Genomic DNA, 17,803 nt, shown 5'->3' with positions numbered 1-17,803 from the left:
TACTTCTAGGTCTACTGTCTCAACCTTCACTAAACAAAAAGTGTGGGTTTGGCGTCCCAAATGCTAGATTGAATAACAAGATCCAAAGGGGTTGGTTTGGGACCTTTGGGTAAATAAGACTAGTGTTGTATAACAAGATCAAAGCGAAAATTGATGTTATATTGAAAGGGTATTATACGATTTTCTAGGCATTTGATTTACTACATGTGGGTTACTGCATTTTGCCGCCACAAATTCAATTGGGGTTTTATTTTCATGATTGTAGATTTTATAGAGATTAAACTTTTTGATCTTAATCAATGGAGATGAGTGAAAATAGACGATGATTTTTTTTTTACGGGATTACCCAATAAAGCAGCAACTATTTCAACCACGTACAACCATTGTCGAGTAGAAGTAAGGAAGAAAGAGAAAGAAAGAGGAGCAGGGGAAGAGAAAGAGGGAAATCGAAAGAGGGGAAAAAAAAGAAAAGGGGGGAATTAGGGATTAGTTACGTGTCATGTGCTTGGCACGTGACTGGGTCAACGCCGGAGCAAGGGTCAAATATTCACTTTCCGACATTAGGTGTTAACTTGCAACATTTTTTTGAAAAATGGTGGCTTTTTGCAACATATTATTTATAAGGTGGTTATTTGCAAAAACAAAGATTTAAAAGGTGGTTTTATGCAAAATTTCCTTTTTATTATTTATTTTGACTTAAGCTCTATTCAACATGTAAGAGAATGTGGAAGCGAATGGAAATAGATTGGACCCCCCCACTCGAATAACGGAAAATGACTCATGCATGAACCTAAGATATGGTCATGGTGACATATGCAAAGTGTGTACTAAGACTAGTGAGTGTGGGTGACATAATGAACCTAAGACATGGTCTTGGTGACATATGCAAAGTGTGTGCTAAGACTAGTGAGTGTGGGTGACATGTTAAGACTTGTGTATGACCATGAGACTAAGTGCTTAGACTTAATTAAGGACTAAATGAGGTTACTGCCATTAACAAGATAACCAAACTGATTAATAAACTATTTAATTAGACTCGTCGTGATGACTCGAGCAAAAAACTGAACTGTCGCCGCACACTGCAGCGCCAGACGACAAGTTTGTTGCACGGCGTTGCACAGCAGCGTTCGGCGCTGCAGCCCAAATTTTACTCCATTATCGGAACATTAATCTTGGACTGCTTTCAATATTTTTACTCTTCGGGACAGGCCTAAAGTCGTATTAAGTCAGTTTTGATTAATTTATTAAACTTTAATTACTTAAATTAATTAGGCAAAGTCCTTTTAGTCATTAATTAATTTATTTAAGCTTAAACACAAGTCAAACAAACGGTTAGGAAAAACATACACAGTATGCACAACAAATAATGCACAAATAGTCAAGTAGGCACAATATGATGCAATGAGTTTGCAACCTTACCATGGCTCTAGTTCTCTAAAGTTCAGGATATGGGTTAGTCAAAGAGGGTCCATGGTTATGATTCCAGATGCACCGCGCGGAAGCCTTACCTTTGGAAGGGTTGACGCGTGTGGATGGGACCCCGCGAGTTAAACTCGCTTCCATGGTTTGGTGAATTCAACATTTTCGGATGTACCCTTTGTTGCTGAGAGCGTTCAATCAGGTAGATGGAGCATGAATTCTCAGAGGGTTATGTCCATATGTAGAACACATATTGATTTCTGAAAAGTGAGAAAAACTTAATCAGGAAGTAGAATCGAGCCAACAGTGCTAGAACTGGTCGAAACAAGAAGGCAGATTTCTGGCTCGATAATGGAAGAACGCGGCGCCAGACAACAGAGTATGTCGCCAGGATATAAGCCCTGTCACCAGACGACATAATTGTCGCACGACAACAGAGCCAAATCATCGGCGACAGGCTCTGTTTTCTAGGCGCCAGTTCCTACATGCCTTAGCAGCTGTCCGTGTTCTTAGAATTTTCCAGGTTTTGCAGTATTATTTCGATTCTAGTTGTGAAAGATATTTCTCAAATTTCCTACATGTAAAAATTCTATGTTTTTGACTCATTACGGATGGTCTTTCCAATGAGAACTTTTTTTATGCATATGACAATAATGTTAATCAAAATTACGCACAAGAAATACTTAGAACTTTTCGAGTCTCATCCACTCATTCTAAATCATTGCCAAAATAAATTTTAGGAATTAAAATAGAAATCCTCCTCAGCGGAGTCGCCAAAAACTATAGGGAATATTTCAAGCATTACCCCAAAGTTGAACCCCACTATGATCATACACTTAAGAATGGTGGCGTCCAAAGGGAAGGAAGCTAGAGCAAAAGAGTCACCAACAAGTTTTAGGAACTTGTAAACCGTTCAAAAGGTGAAGGTTACACCCCTTAACGATCCATGAGATCGTCAACTCCAATAGGTCTGGAACCATGACTGGTGTTCGGGGATGAGCGTACGAATCCAATCTAAAAGAGATTAAACCAGCCTTATAAAATAGGCCGCTACTTTATTGTACTTGTATTCATGTGCGCTTTCTGACTAACATGAAAACAAGAGGTTTACCCTAAACCTGTTTAATCTATGTTGGTTGAGTATTAATGCACAAACACAACTATTATTGGCGATCACTTGAATTATAATCATATTAACCCTAAACAAGATTATTAATTATCTTATTAAGCGTGATTACAAGTACAAATTCTCTTTAAACATGCATAAAAGGTGTGATCAAGCAATAAAAATATCAATTATCAAGCAACATAATAATAATCATGATGATAATAATAATAATCATCATGATAATAATAATTGTAAAAAATTATAATCGAAACAATCACGTTAAAGCATAATGATCAATAGAAAGATCCTAGGCATGATACTAACAAGATTGATAACAATTCTTAGCATGTTACTAAACATTAAAGATCAATTAGCCCGAACATGATACTAACATGCTATTAAGAAAGAAAATAGGAAGCATCATAATAAACATACTTGATATTAGGATTTTTAGTTATTACCCTAAACATTTTACTAGGAAGCAATAAAACATCCTAACATGATAATAGAATCAAAATAATAATCTAAGCATGATTTCTATATCAAAATATCAACTAAACAATTAAACTACTTACTAGGATGCCTTGTACCTCTTTCTAATAACAAAATACACACGTTAGTAACCTCAAGGAAAATAATAAAATCAAAGAATTAAATTAAATAATTGAAATAGAGATTTGGGACGAAACCCTCAGAAATATCAAACCTTTAACGTCTAGGGCGAAGGCAACTTCGAATTTGGCTAGGTGCATCTAGATCTTGTGAATGCGGAATTTTGTTTGTAAAAATTTGGTTTAGAAAGAGAGAGAGAGAGAGAATCAAGAAATTCTTGATGAGAGTTGGTGATTAAAAACGGAGGTCTAAGGACACTATTTATAATGAAAAATAGTCCGGATATGATAAAAACGAATCAGAGTTTGAAGAGGAATAAAACAAGCCGTTGTCGCCGTAACAGCCCCTGTCGCCGCGCGATAGCCTAACGTTCGGCGCTGCAGGAGATTTTTCCACATGTTTTCTATAAAGTTAAATTGTAAAAGTCCATACGAGGGGTAAAATCGTAATTTCACTTAAAACACTTCTTTTATTCCAAATAAAACTCATAAAACTTAATCATCAATCCTAATCCCATTAGGATTCAAAAGAACCTAGAAGACTAATAAATCCTAATTGCATTAGGAATAATAATTTATAATAGGCACTCCTCTAGATCATTGGGCCGCACATAAAAATCAAACTGGGCCCAGTTTAGTAATTTAACCATAACTTCCTCATTATTTATCGGAATTGGTCTTATAATATATCGTTGGAAAGCTCTTTTCGAGCCCTATCCAACTACACTATTATTGGACCCTTGTCATGGACCAAAATAAACTGGATTGACTATTTTCATAAAATAGAGTAAGTTTTTGAAAACAGAAAGAGAGATTTTAAAATAAAAACTAACCGCAACACTAGACTTTCCACACCCTAACTCAATTCGATTATGATTCGACGTGAAAGGTATTCCATAGTAGCAACTACTAACATGCAACAAACAAGTATATTCCGGCTTCATGATCCTCCTAGTTCTTAGACATGCTACCTTAGCATACTCCGATCCTAGAGTCAACCAAGCATACTCTCAAACGGTGCATACCATTAGCACTTAGGAAGATGTCCATTCAAAAGCAAAGATCGGATGTATATAGTCCAATTCAAAAGAGAGACAAAAAGTGAAAAATAAAGCCTCAAAACATACCACAAACCAAAATCAAGAAGAAAGAAAAACAAAAGAAAAGATGCAAGTATAACACGTAATTCCCAATCAACAAACAAGTGATCAATTGGCAAAATCGCTAATGATCCCAAACACTCTAGGTCTTACAAGCATCCATCCTCGAACCATTCAACTTCTCCTAAAACTTATCCTAAACTATGCATCCAAGAAAAGAAAAGAGATAAAGAAAAATAAGAAGGATCTCACCGGCTTCCGAGCAATGCTATAAAAAAATAGGCGATAGAATCGACCACCTTCGTTGAGCTCCAAAGACAATAGCATTAGAAAAGCCATGGGAGAAGAAAAGTAGAAAAAAGAACTATATACAAAGAAAACGGTTAGTAACTTCAAAACAAAATAAAATAAAAAGAAACTACAAAGCAAAACTAAATTAAACTATCAAAAGCAAAGATAAGAAAATAAGAACCAAATAACCAACTAAACACCTAACTAACTACAAAGCACTAAACTACAAAATTTGGATTCAAGGGTTTGGATTCATGGGATTTGGATATTAGGGGTTTGGATTTGCGGGAGCAACACATCCATCATCATCAAGGAAAAATATCACAACAACAAGATGAAGAATGAGAGAAATAGGCATTAAAAGCAAACACCATCAATGAGAGATCAAGATAGAGACCATCATACAAAGAGGAAAAAGAAAACACGGCAAGCTCAACAACAAATTGGCCACCAAGACAAACCCGTAAGAAAAGTAAAGTTCCCCCAAGCTAATCATAAATACATATCAACATCCCATCAATACAAAGCAAACACATATAAGATAAGGGATGGAGGCAAGCGACACAAAAATGAGGGAACTAGCTACCACTACTACTCAGTCCGGCGCCATCGTTGTCATCCCTATCATAGGAAAACCCGGATGGGGGACCATAAGGATCCCATCCCTTGGTGTAATCATGTGGCCAACCATAGTGCCCCTTGAAATTATCTTGCTGCCAAGGGGCAAGGGGAGTAAATTGCTCAGGCAGTAGTGGGTGCTCGGGGTGCACATAGGGGTAGTTAGGATCACCCCTATAGTCGCTCCCATCGGGAAAACGGTGTAGGTGTCATTTGAAGTGCGCCTACGTGAAGCATGTTGTGAATATTCTTGGCACTCATAGGAAGTGGGATTTGACATAATACGATTAGGGACAAAGCAAAGTAGGGAGCCGCCAACAAGTTTTTAAGGAACTTGTAAACCGTTCACGGACTATTTAAGGCAACCACGATTAAGGGACAACGATAGGCAACAACGATTGACCCGTGAAGGTTACACTCCATTCATAATCCATGAGATTACTAAATCCATATGGTTCGGAACCACGAAAGTAGGATCGGGGATGATGGCACGAAGTGAGTCATGGAGTCACATTTGCCCGTATTGGCCTCTACTTGATTCTTATAGTGAAAAGTGAATCCTGCAATCTCAAAGACATGCAAACAAAAATTCAATTTGCTCCAAAATATTATTAAGCTAAATTGGTTGAATATTAATGCAACATATAATTCTAGAATATCGTGATCACTTGATTAAACAATAAGATTAAAAAGGAACCTAAACTGGTCGTCCAAATTATATCTGTATACCATGGTTCTTCATCTTCTTCTTGTGTTTCTTGTTCATCATCAAGTGCGTGAACATAAGCCGGCTCATATCTTCTTTCTATAGTCAATGGCATTCTGATTGTGTCTGTTGGAATTCGCACCATTGATGCTAATTTAGCCAGTGCGTCGGTAAACTATTTTTCTTTTCTAGGCAAGTACGTATATTCAGCTTCATCTAGTTACTCCGTGAGAGTTTCCAGATGAGCTTGATACGTAGCGAGACTTTCACTTCTCACCTTCCATCTCTTGGAGATCTGGTTAATGATTAGTTATGAATCATCGTAGATTCTAAGCTTCTTAATTCCCAAGGCCACAGCTGTTTCTAATCCCAAAATGCATGCCTCGTACTTTGGTGCATTGTTGGTGACATCAAAGTCGAGCTTCATGGAAATTGGGATATGCTCTTCATTGGGTGATACGAGCAAGACCCCTACACCACAACCTTTTTCAACTTCTAACTATCATCTTCGGTCATGAGTAAATCTTCATCAGGGAAATCGTACTCATCTTCTTCTTTCTCAACTTCTTCTAGCGGAAAATCTGCTAAGAAATCAGAACCGTAGAACCTTTGATGGCTTTTTGTGGTACAAATTTCAAGTCAAACTGAGCAAGGTTGACTATCCACCGTGATAATCTGCCATTGAGTGTTGCCTTTTCGATCAAGTACTTAAGTGGATCCATCTTGGACACGACATGCATTGTATGAGTGAGCATGTAATGTCTTATTTTCTGTGCGGCCTACACGAGTGCGAGACACAACTTTTCAAGTGGTGTGTATCGTGTTTCATATCCTTGAAGCTTCTTGCTCAAATAATAAATTGCACTCTCCTTGATTTCAATCTCTTGTGCTAGCTTTGCCCCCATCGTTTCTCTTATGACCGTAAGGTAGAGTCAAAGAGGAAAGTCAGGCATTGCTGGCGCTAGCACGGGTTGGTTTGCCAGGTACTCTTTGATTTTGTCGAAAGCTTTTTGGAAATCATCATCCCATGTGACTGGAAAATTTTTCTTAAGCTTCTTGAATATAGGTTCACATATCGCCGTGAGTTTTGATATGAACCTACTTATATATTGCAGCCTTCCAATGAAGCCTCGAATTTCTTTCTCATTCTTGGGTGGTGGCATGGCCAAGATCGCTTTGTCTTTTGTGGTATCTATTTCAATCCATCGAGAACTGATCACATATCCAAGTAGTTTGCCTGACGTGACCCCAAATGCACACTTTGCTGGATTTAATCTCATGTTGTACTTGCGGAGTCTTTCAAAGAACTTGCGAAGTGCAACGATGTGGCCTGGGCGATCTTTTGACTTGACGATCATATCATTAGCATAGACCTCCACCTCTTTGTGCATCATATCATGTAACAATGCTGTGGCTGCTCTTTGGTAGGTGGCACCCGTGTTTTTCAACCCGAATGGCATTACCGTATAGAAATATGTACCCCATTGTGTGATGAATGTGGTTTTCTCCATGTCTTCCTCAGCCATTAATACTTGATTATATCCCGCGTAGCCGTCCATGAACAATAGGAGTGCATGGTTTGCTGTGTTATCGACTAGAATGTCAATGTGAGGTAGAGGGAACCCATCTTTCGGGCTTGCCTTATTGAGGTCCCTGTAATCAACACACATTCTGACCCTTCCATCCTTTTTCGGAACTGGAACCACATTTGCTATCCACTCTAGATACTTGGATACTTTAATGAAACCTGAAGCCAATTGCTTTCTGATTTCTTCTTTGATTTTGAGAGCCAAATCCGGTTTCATACGGCGCAGTTTTTGTTTGACAGGCTTCATACCTTGAATGAGTGGTATCGTATGCTGAGCTATATCCCTGTCAATTCCTGGCATATCTTGGTATGACCAAGAAAATAAATCAACAAATTTACTAAGCAAGTTAATTAGCTCTTTGCGTTTGTCTTGACTTAGTGTTAATCCAATTTTTACTTCTTTGATAGTCGTATCATTGGAAATATTAACTGTTTTTGTATCTACAATAATTGTTGTTTTGTTTTCGTGTTCTTCCATTGCTTTTATTATTTCTTTGTCATTTTTATCATTAGCAAAGCAATATTGATCAGGGTTAGGGGAATGACACGCATCGTAATCAAAGGTACTCATTTCATTAAGTTCTTTGGTCATTACATCAACGAGGGCAAGGTCAGCTGCGACCTTGCCGGAATTATTTGTGATAGAAAGAGGAGACTCAAAAAGAGACTCAGGATTGGACTCTATAGCAGAAAGAGGGTCGGCCTCAGATCCTAAAGACTCGTCTACAGACTTAGACTCAGACTCGGACCCAGACGACTCATATACATCAAACATAGGACCTTCGCTAGCGGTTACCTCCAACTTCTCTCCACTTGGCGTAATGATCTTCACCGTCTTGCGCCATCCATTTGAAACATTATCAGCCTGGACGATTAACTTAGAAGGGTCAAAATCCTTGCTCGATATGACAGCTTGAATGAGCTCGGAATCATCATTGCAGACAGGCTTGGATTCATTCTTTTCTAGTACAAAAAGAACATTAATGTTCAAATCATCAGAGCTTGGACTAGCTGGTTTCTTAGTTGTGAAGAGTTCATCGCCTTCATTAACGAATTCACAATCAAGGAACATCTCGAACCCTGGCTCACGCTTCCTATCGTGGACGAAAGGCTCGGGGAATTCATAGCATGGGAAGTCTTTCCCTTCTTTGAGATACTGGCCATTGAGAGTGAATGGATATGGGTCCATGGCCATTTCCGTCTTCATGATTCGAGCAGTATTGCGAGCTTTCATTTTCAAGAGAGCTTGTCTGACATCTTCCATTGTTAGCTTGAATCCCAAGCCAAAGGTATCTTTCTTAAGTGCACAAGGATGGCCTCAAAGTTCTGCCATTTTCTTTTTGAGTCCGAGGGTCATTTAAGGGAAATCCCTTGCTTCTTCATAATAACATTAACATTGGTATTTGAATAAGGATCAAAGTCAAGGTGACACTTTTCCTCTTCTTCGATCATGAGAACATCATCCAGCGAAAAACCCCAGAGATCTTCATCTTCTTCGTCATGTTCGACATGGACGATGGGCGTATCGATAACTTGAATGCGCATGGAGGAGGCATCAATGGTGATTGGAACCCCTCCAACTATGGCTTTCACTTTTTGGTGCAACGACGATGGGATCGCCTTTAGCTCAAGAAGCTAAGGACGATCTAACAGTAGATTAAAAGAAGCCTTGATGTCCACCACTTGAAACTTGGTGCGTCGTTCAATGGCTCCAGTAGTTATGTTTAGCATGATAGTACCCACGGCTTGACGGCGAGTATTATCGTAAGCACGAATCCCTTGAGTGGAGGGAGACAATTCTTCATTTTTTATACCCAACTTCTTTGCAGTGCGGAGTGGGCATACATTGATTGCAGAGCCATTATCAACTAGGCTCATAGGAACATTCATCTGCATACACACCACAGTGAGATGTAAGGCCTTGTTATGTTGGTCCCCTTTCGGGGGCAGATCCTTGTCAAAGAAGGAAATCAAATTGCTAGTACTTGGCAATTCAGCAGTGAGAAAGTTGACTAGTCCTTGAGGAGTCATATCATCATCAACTCCTATTTTAACCAGAGTATTCATCACAGCCTTCCGATGCTCGTGAGAAGTGGCCAAAAGCTTCCATACATTCATTTCACCTTGGTCTTTTGTAATTTTTTGACCTCATCGTTGTTCACAGGGTCGATGGGATCAACTATTGCTTGTGATTGCGGTGGAGGTGGAGGTGGACTAGGCTGTTGCAACCGTCCACTTCTGGTGAGAACCTTGACCTCAAGGTCTCCCCAAACATCTTCCCTTGTGCCAAGAGATGAACAGGCTATATCTTTGAGATAAATATCTTCATCGTCACTATCCCAAATTCCATTTACTTCTTTAAAGTTCGAGACAAATACAACTTCTGGCAGAGGTTCATTCACAGGTTGAATGAGTATTGACGGATATAAGGAGACTTCATCTCCCATGATAGCAAAAGCATCATAAAGAGGACCTGTTTAAATGTTAGGCTTCTTTCCCCCTGGAGGGACATGAAGTTGAATATCATCAATCAGGTCTTGGATCGCATCCTTCAACCTCTAACACTTCTCAGTAGTATGACCCTTGCCTTGATGAAACTTGCAATGAGCATTGGGGTCATAGCTAGCAGTTCTGTTCTCTGGTTGAGGTTCTGGAAAAGGTCTAATTGGCATAATAAGTCCTTGACTATGCAAGCGATCAAAAGCAGCATCATAAGTCATTGCCAAAGGCATGTAAACCCTCCTTTTCCTTCGGAATCTTTGAGGGGTAGCATTAAGAGCAAGCATATCATTGATATTGATATTGTTGGTAGAATTATTGGGCTTGGAGGACGAAGAAGAAGGAGTGTCCTTCTTCTTGTTTATCCAAGTGTTGCTGTTATTATTGTTGCTACCAGCAGTCTTCATTAGTTCATCTTCGATATTGATTCCAATATCGTATACAGCTTTGAAGGTGCTCAAAGGCCGAAACTTCAAGTGTTGTTTGTACTTATGAGTTAAATTGGCAATAAACAGGCGAACCATCTCTTTCTCCTTGGGAGGATCCACTAAAAGCTCAACTGTTTCTCTTCACCTGCTTAGGTAAATAGTGAAGGCTTCATTCTCCTTTTGTTTGAGAATGGAGAGTTCACGTTCAGAAGTCTTGGCCTGGATGTTACACTTGTAACGATTCATGAAGCTTTCAGTAACGTCCTCCTAGGTTGCAACATGTTTGGATTCCCGAGAGTAGAACCATTATTGACAGGCATGCTCCAAGGAAAGTGGGAACACAGTAGGGAAGAGTGTTACATCTACTCCCTTAAGAGCCATGGTCACAGAAAAGGCCTTCAAGTGGAAAAGCGGATTATCAGTAGGCTTGAACTTGGGAATGTCAGCACTTGAAAAATTCTCAGGAAGTTTGTCCCTTATGGACAAAGAGGTGATAGGTTGCTCCACATAAGTGAACTCTTCAGAGATCTTACTAATCTGTTCCTTGATCTTGTCCATTGCAGCAGCAGTGACGTTTTTATTGTCTTGCTCTACCGTGTTGACTTTAGTGGTGAGTGTTTGCATCATGTTGTACAACATCCATTTCAATGGTCTTGTTGATGTTCTTGATATCTTCCTTAGTAGCCATTGGTTGAAAGTAGACTGGAGATGGATCTTGTGGAGATGATTGTGGCGGTTTTCTTGTACGCCTCTTTAGTATAAGAGGTTGTTGAGGTATTAACTCGAACCGTAACAATCTACCCCTGCTTCTTGACCAAGTGCTGTGACACCGAAACAAACACACCTTTAATGACCAAACTTAACCTTAACCCATCCGGAAATAATTAAAAAAAATTTATTTTGAATTTTGAAATTCACTTAATTTTTTTTTTAAAAAAATGTATGGGAGGATACCATCCGACTTACTCCGAAAAAAAATGACACGAAAAAAAAACGACACAAGACTACCCAAAAATACGGTCATGAAATGGTGCACGACTAACGGAAAAAGTGTGTGAACACGACATGTGAGTTATTAAGTGAAGGTTATGGACATGTGTTATGACCGTACAGCTAGACAGGACACCAAACCAGACATACGAACCACATAAGCATGCACGAAGACCAAAAGAAGCTGACTGGACAAACCTCCTGGCCACCGTATCACGGTGTTGATTGTGGTGACACGGTACAGAGCACCGTCAGACGGGGCAATGCACCATGCCACGACATTGCACACCGTGGCGTGGCAGACCTTCTGTGACATGGTGCGCAATTCCAGGCCTAAATTTGTGTAATTTCTAGATTTTAATAAATTTTAGTCCGTACTAATTACTATGTGGAAATAAAAACCCTTGGTCATGGGTTAAACAAAAAGAGCAAACACATGAGGGTTAGCACCAAATAAACCATGTAACACTTAGTCACGATGACGTAAAAAGAGTTCGTAACCTAAGGTCAAGATCTATGTTAAACTATTGGTCAAGTTTTGAGTGTCAAAAGGGTACCATGGTTGTTTGGACGCGTTAGCAAGGAAGCCTCCCTTGTGGGTGTATGCCAACGAGCGGCTTCGCGAGTTCGTGATGAAATCGAACTCGACTCCATGGTTTGGGTGGATTTAATAACTCGGATGAACCCTTATTTCCATGAGCGTTTTTGGGTTGATAAAGCTTAAATCCCCGGGGCTAAGACGCATGTAGAACACATACGTTTTTTCAGAAAAATCGAAGGAAATTTATTATGAGAAGAGGAAACAAGCCACCGGACTAATTTTAGGACTGACACGGCAGATAGCACCGTGCCTCGGTGCAACCCACCGTGAGACGGTGGACGGTGTCAGCGTCGTTTGAAGTGCGCCTACGTTAAGCATGTTGTGAATATGCTTGGCACTCATAGGAAGTGGGAATCGACATAATATGATTAGGGACAAAGCAAAGTAGGGAACCGCCAACAAGTTTTTAAGGAACTTGTAAACCGTTCACGGATTATTTAAGGCAACCACGATTAAGGGAAACCGATAGGCAACAACGATTGAACCGTGAAGGTTACCCTTCATCATCCATAAGATTACTAACTCCATATGGTTCAGAACCATGAAAGGAGGATCGGGGATGATGGTACGAAGTGAGTCATGGAGTCATATTCGCCCGTATTAGCCTCTACTCGATTCTTATAGTGAAAAGTGATTCCTGCGATCTCAAAGGCATGCAAACAAAAATTCAATTTGCTCCAAACTATTATTAAGCTAAATTGGTTAAATATTAATGCAACATATAATTCTAAAATATCGTGATCACTTGATTAAACAATAAGATTAAAAAGGAAACTAAACCAGTTGTCCTAATTACCTTATCAGGAATAATTTTCAATTACATATTCCCTTCAAAACATGCAATATGGTGATCATAAATAAATAATAGAATAAACATTAATATTGGAAGCAATTTAACAATAAATCCAGCAATATAAAATCGTTAGAAAAATAATAGAAATAAAAGGAACATCATTCTTACTTTGATTCTGCTTGCTTGCAACTATAAAATAATAAACGAGTAAGTAACTTCAAGGAAATAATAATAAAACAATAATTAAATTAAATTAAATTAAATAGAGTTTATTTGGGGCCAAACCCTCAAACAGTTCTACCTTTCACGCCTTGGCTTAAGGACAGAACCACGAGTAAAGTATGGACTCCTTGGAGTGCTTGAGGAAGGATTTTGAAAGAAGAAGGGTAAGGCTAATGTTTAGGCTAGAGCATAGAGGAGAGAAAAATAGAGAATTAATTGATGCCCCGTACATCAGAAATGAGGGGCTATTTATAAAAAAAATGTGCTGAGAGAACACACGGAACCCTAAAAAGATAAAAACCTTACAAATTGCACCGCGACACGGCAAAGGGCACCGTGACACGGTGCCTTGCACCGTCAGACGGGACAAGTCCCTGTGACACAGTGGACAGTTGTGTGACGCGGGAAATATTTAGGGTACGGGGAATAAAACGCGTGAAGGGTTTACGCGGAAAGGACACGGAATTCCTCGTGTCAAAGCAGGGGCACCGTGTCACGGGGAATCCCACCGTCAAACGGGGCAGTTTCCCGTGACACAGTGGACAAATGCCATGACGCGGGAGTCTGTAGTCCTTTTTCCGTTTAAATTCATTTTTAACCCTAATTTTGTTCATTATTTGTAAGTGTCGATTGATAATTTCGGGCCATTTCTTATTTACTAATATTAATTAACAAATAAATAAATAACAGGTTTAGGCCAAAATAAATAATAAAATAATAAAATAAAAAAGGTTTGGGCTGAAATAATAAAAGGTTTGGGCTGAAATTAAAAAAAGAACTATGCTTTGACTAAACTTCAAGACTGATCCATGGACTATTCAAAAATTTAATTTAATTAAATACGATTTTTTAAGCACTCTCGGGATTAAATAGTTAACCCGACCAATAGTGGCGGTGAAAGTTTGTTCATCATCGGGTTTGGTTTTGGCGAGACATTTTTAGGTGTGTACACACGGTAATCATAGTTACCGTGCTCATCGGGGAATGAGCAAGTTTTGGTGTTGGACCCCGAGGGTTCTTACCAATATGGGTACGTAGGTACCCCATTACCCCCAAAAGATAGATAGGACCATGTTAGGGTTGAAAGTATGGGTAGTTAACCGGGGGAGTGATCTCTCCCTGGTTAACACCCGCATCATACAATTGTTGTTATTGGAGAAACATACCTTGCTACATCTCCAAAATTCCCCTCATTTGAATGTAGAGGGCCTTAAAATCTTGATCGTACATACCCTTCAACCGGATTGGCATACCCTTCATTTGTGCACTAAGGGCATCCAAGTCAGAGCTTGCATATTGGTGTTGGTGATCTTGTTGTTGTTGTGGTGGTTGTTGATTTTGTTGTTGTTGATTATGTTGTTGATGTTGTTATGGTGGCTCTTCTTCTTCACCCATCTCTTCATCATCATCATAATAGGGAGGGGGATGACTCAAGGGGACATGCCAAATATTCACCACATTCTCGCGGTGGAGAGAAGTCAAGGAGGGGTTAAGGAGATAACACCAATGCTTGTTATCCCTAAGCCAATCGAACACCTCTTCATCATTGTTCTTTGCCAAAAATGAATTTGCTTTAATTTCTTGATGTCGAGGTAGAGATAATCAACATCTTCCAGCGGAGTACAAGATGGCAAATATTGATGGAGCTTAAGGTTGGTCACGAGCCTTGTAACCATACTACCACATGGAATCACGCTAGATTCCCTATCTTGCAAACCTTGGCAATACTTTACAAAGGTGCACCCAAAATTTAAGCGACCTCGATATTCCTCACGAGTAGCCAACACAAGAATCCGAGCTCTAACTGAATCGTTTTGCAAAACTCTTGCTTCGGGAATACCGAGTACTCTAAAAGCCGATGGAGAACTCGGAGACATGGTTGGAACACCTTACTAATCTTAGCATATCGGGTCTCAAAGTCACTGTTGAGGTTTGGTGAGTCCAACTCACCGCGGAAACAAACCCCAAACCAAGACACTCGCAATAAATAAAACCATAAACATAAATAAATTAATCACAAGATTAAGACAAGATATTTACCTTTGGAGCGTGCTTCGCCCAAATGGAACGAGCTCTTACTTCGAAAGCAAGCCTCAAAACTACGACGGCCTCCAACGATAGTCCACTCACAACCCGGACACCAAAAATAGTCCAATGCCTTGGAGTTAGCAAGGCCCGACCAAAAACCCGAGTGATTAATGAGTTCAATGGTTTTCACAATGGTGATGCCTTTTTCAACTCTCACTCAATTGATTTTCCCAATACCCCAACTTGGGTATTTATAGGGAAAATAAGAGAGTGAAAATCTCTCCCATCAATGTGGGAGAATTTGATTTTTCCATTTTATTTTAAAGCTAAAATAAAATTAATAATCAAACTAGTAATAAATCAACAAATGGCAAGCTCATGTGAGAGGTTAGGTGAGGACCATTTTGAGGAGGGGGGACCAAACTTGCTCCCCACTCATTCTCCAAAAATCGGCCAACACACCCCTTCAAGCTCCTCTCAATTCGCGCCACGTGGCACCCACCCTTGGGCATCAAGGCACCCAAGGTGGGCTGCCTTGTCCGTGGCCGCCTCGCCCAGCAGGCCCAGCATAAGCGTGCGGGCTGCTAGCGCTGCCAGCCAGCAAGCTCAGCATTCTTGTGCGGGCTTCTTGCGCTCTCAGCTAGCGAGCCACGCACCAAGGATGCGGGCTACTGCTGGCCTTACGCCTTGGCCCAGCATTGCTAGGCAGCATGCATTGGCCCAGCCATGCTGCTGTTAGCTGATGCGGTTGGCGCGGCTAGCCTTGCGATGCTAGCATTGGTGCGCTAGCATGCGCCAGCCAGCCTAGGATCGGCTTGGTGCGCATGCTAGACACCATGCTAGGTCATATGCCCCTAGCACTCGGTTTACTCGGGGAATTCCGATGCTAGGGGTAATTTGGTCTTTGTTGATTTATTATTATTTTCATGTCACGTCTGTCACTATTTTTCGACTAGACTTCCGACGTTCGATTTCGACGCTCTAAGCTCGAATTCCCGACGTCTAAATATTAATTACTTGGTAGACTTATTAATTAATTAATTAATAATTAGTCGCTTCGCTTCGTTAGTTGCTTGGGTGTGACCCGAAGGGTTCAGTCTAGATTAAGCTATAATATTAATTATGCATTAATATTACTGATCGGAAGCGACCTCCACCCAGGCATTCCGATCACTTGACCTTACCGAATATATTAGCTTTCTAATAATTCTGAACCCACTAATGCAATAGTACACTTGTTCGAAAGAAACCATTCCTTTCAGTCACCACCCCCGAAAATGACATCCCACCATGACTTTTGATCATACTCATTGTTGAAAAAGATCTCGGGATCCAAAATATTCGAATTCGGATCAAAGTCAAGATCTGCATTGAACTCTTCAAGAGAATGATCAAAATAGTTGTTGAAGATTTAAAATCAAACCCGGTAGTTTCCTCCCTTAACGATAACAAGATTTATCGTAGCCAAAAAATCCAAAGTAGGTTGAACATTAGTACGAAAGCTACGACTCACAAATGTCCCCATGCGGAGGTTGTTAAGCAATTCCCTTAGATCCTCATCAATTCCCAACTTGATCATATTTGGTTAGAAGTAATGTCGAGAGGGTTTTAGGGAACACTTATCTCTTAGTTTGGCGAACCTTGCCTTTTGGATTAGACCGGTGATTTGTATTTTGCGAATAGGGGTAGGTTGGAGAGGTTGTGAGGTAGAGTGAGTAGGAGTGGGTTCTTCAATGGTTACGTTGGTCTTGCGTTTCTTGAGAAGGTTCTTTATTTGTTTAGACATGGTGATCCTCCGAAGATATTAACTCAAAAATACGATCACACAACACCACAAACACTACAAAAAACACCAACTAGCACTTCAAGATGCCACAATCACACTCCTTTACCAATATCGCCAATCAACAACTTACTACCAAAATCAAACAATCTCTAATTTTCACAATCACCACCAATTCAAATCAACAATTTCTTCCCAATCAATCACCAATCACAATGAAACCCAAACCAATGCTCATAAAACCAATATCATACTACCAAACTACAAAAAATGCAACTTCACCAATTCTCAATAAATATGCTCAAATTTGCTACAAAATCAACAAATAACACAATGTAAGCTATTATCAATCAACAAACAACACAAAGAAGCATCCAAATTTCAATACCAATCGTAAAAGATCATCAAAATTCATACTACTACTATTCACAACCATGAACAATCTAATACTTGCCACTATATGATATAATAATGCAATTAAGAGTAAGAGAAGATGATTATATCATACAAAGGAGCAAGATTGAACAAGTTTTGGCCACCAATTCTCTCAAAATCGAAAAGCCCCAAATTGCTTCAACAATGGATGAGAGAGATTGGAGATTAAAATGGATGAAAGTAGTGTAATTTTTGTTGAATATGATGAATTTGTAAAAGGATTTCAATGATTTTTTGAAAGAAGTTGGAAGATTTGATGATGAATTTTGATGGGAGTATGGTTAGGGTTGTGTGGTTTGTGCTGTTTTAGTGAGGTGGGTGCGTTCGAAATGATTAGGAAGAAGGAGAAATGAAAAAAGAAAGGAAGAAGAAAAGAAAAAGGGTCACGACATAGGGGTGCGCAACCTGGCAGCGCACCCACGCTTGTGTCGCGCGCGCCCGCGCCCCTTTTTGGCGCGCCTGCGCCACTCGACATTCCATCTTCTTGCTTCTTTGGTGCATTCACCTGTGGGCTCTTCGCTCGATATCATTCCGGGGCTATTGAACCCACAAAATGTGGCAGTTTCTAAACATGTTGACAGTG

The sequence above is a fragment of the Chenopodium album genome, chromosome 3, assembly GCF_948465745.1.
Source record: "Chenopodium album chromosome 3, dcCheAlbu1.1, whole genome shotgun sequence".
Lineage (NCBI taxonomy): Eukaryota > Viridiplantae > Streptophyta > Magnoliopsida > Caryophyllales > Amaranthaceae > Chenopodium > Chenopodium album.
This window is presented reverse-complemented; position numbering follows the sequence as displayed.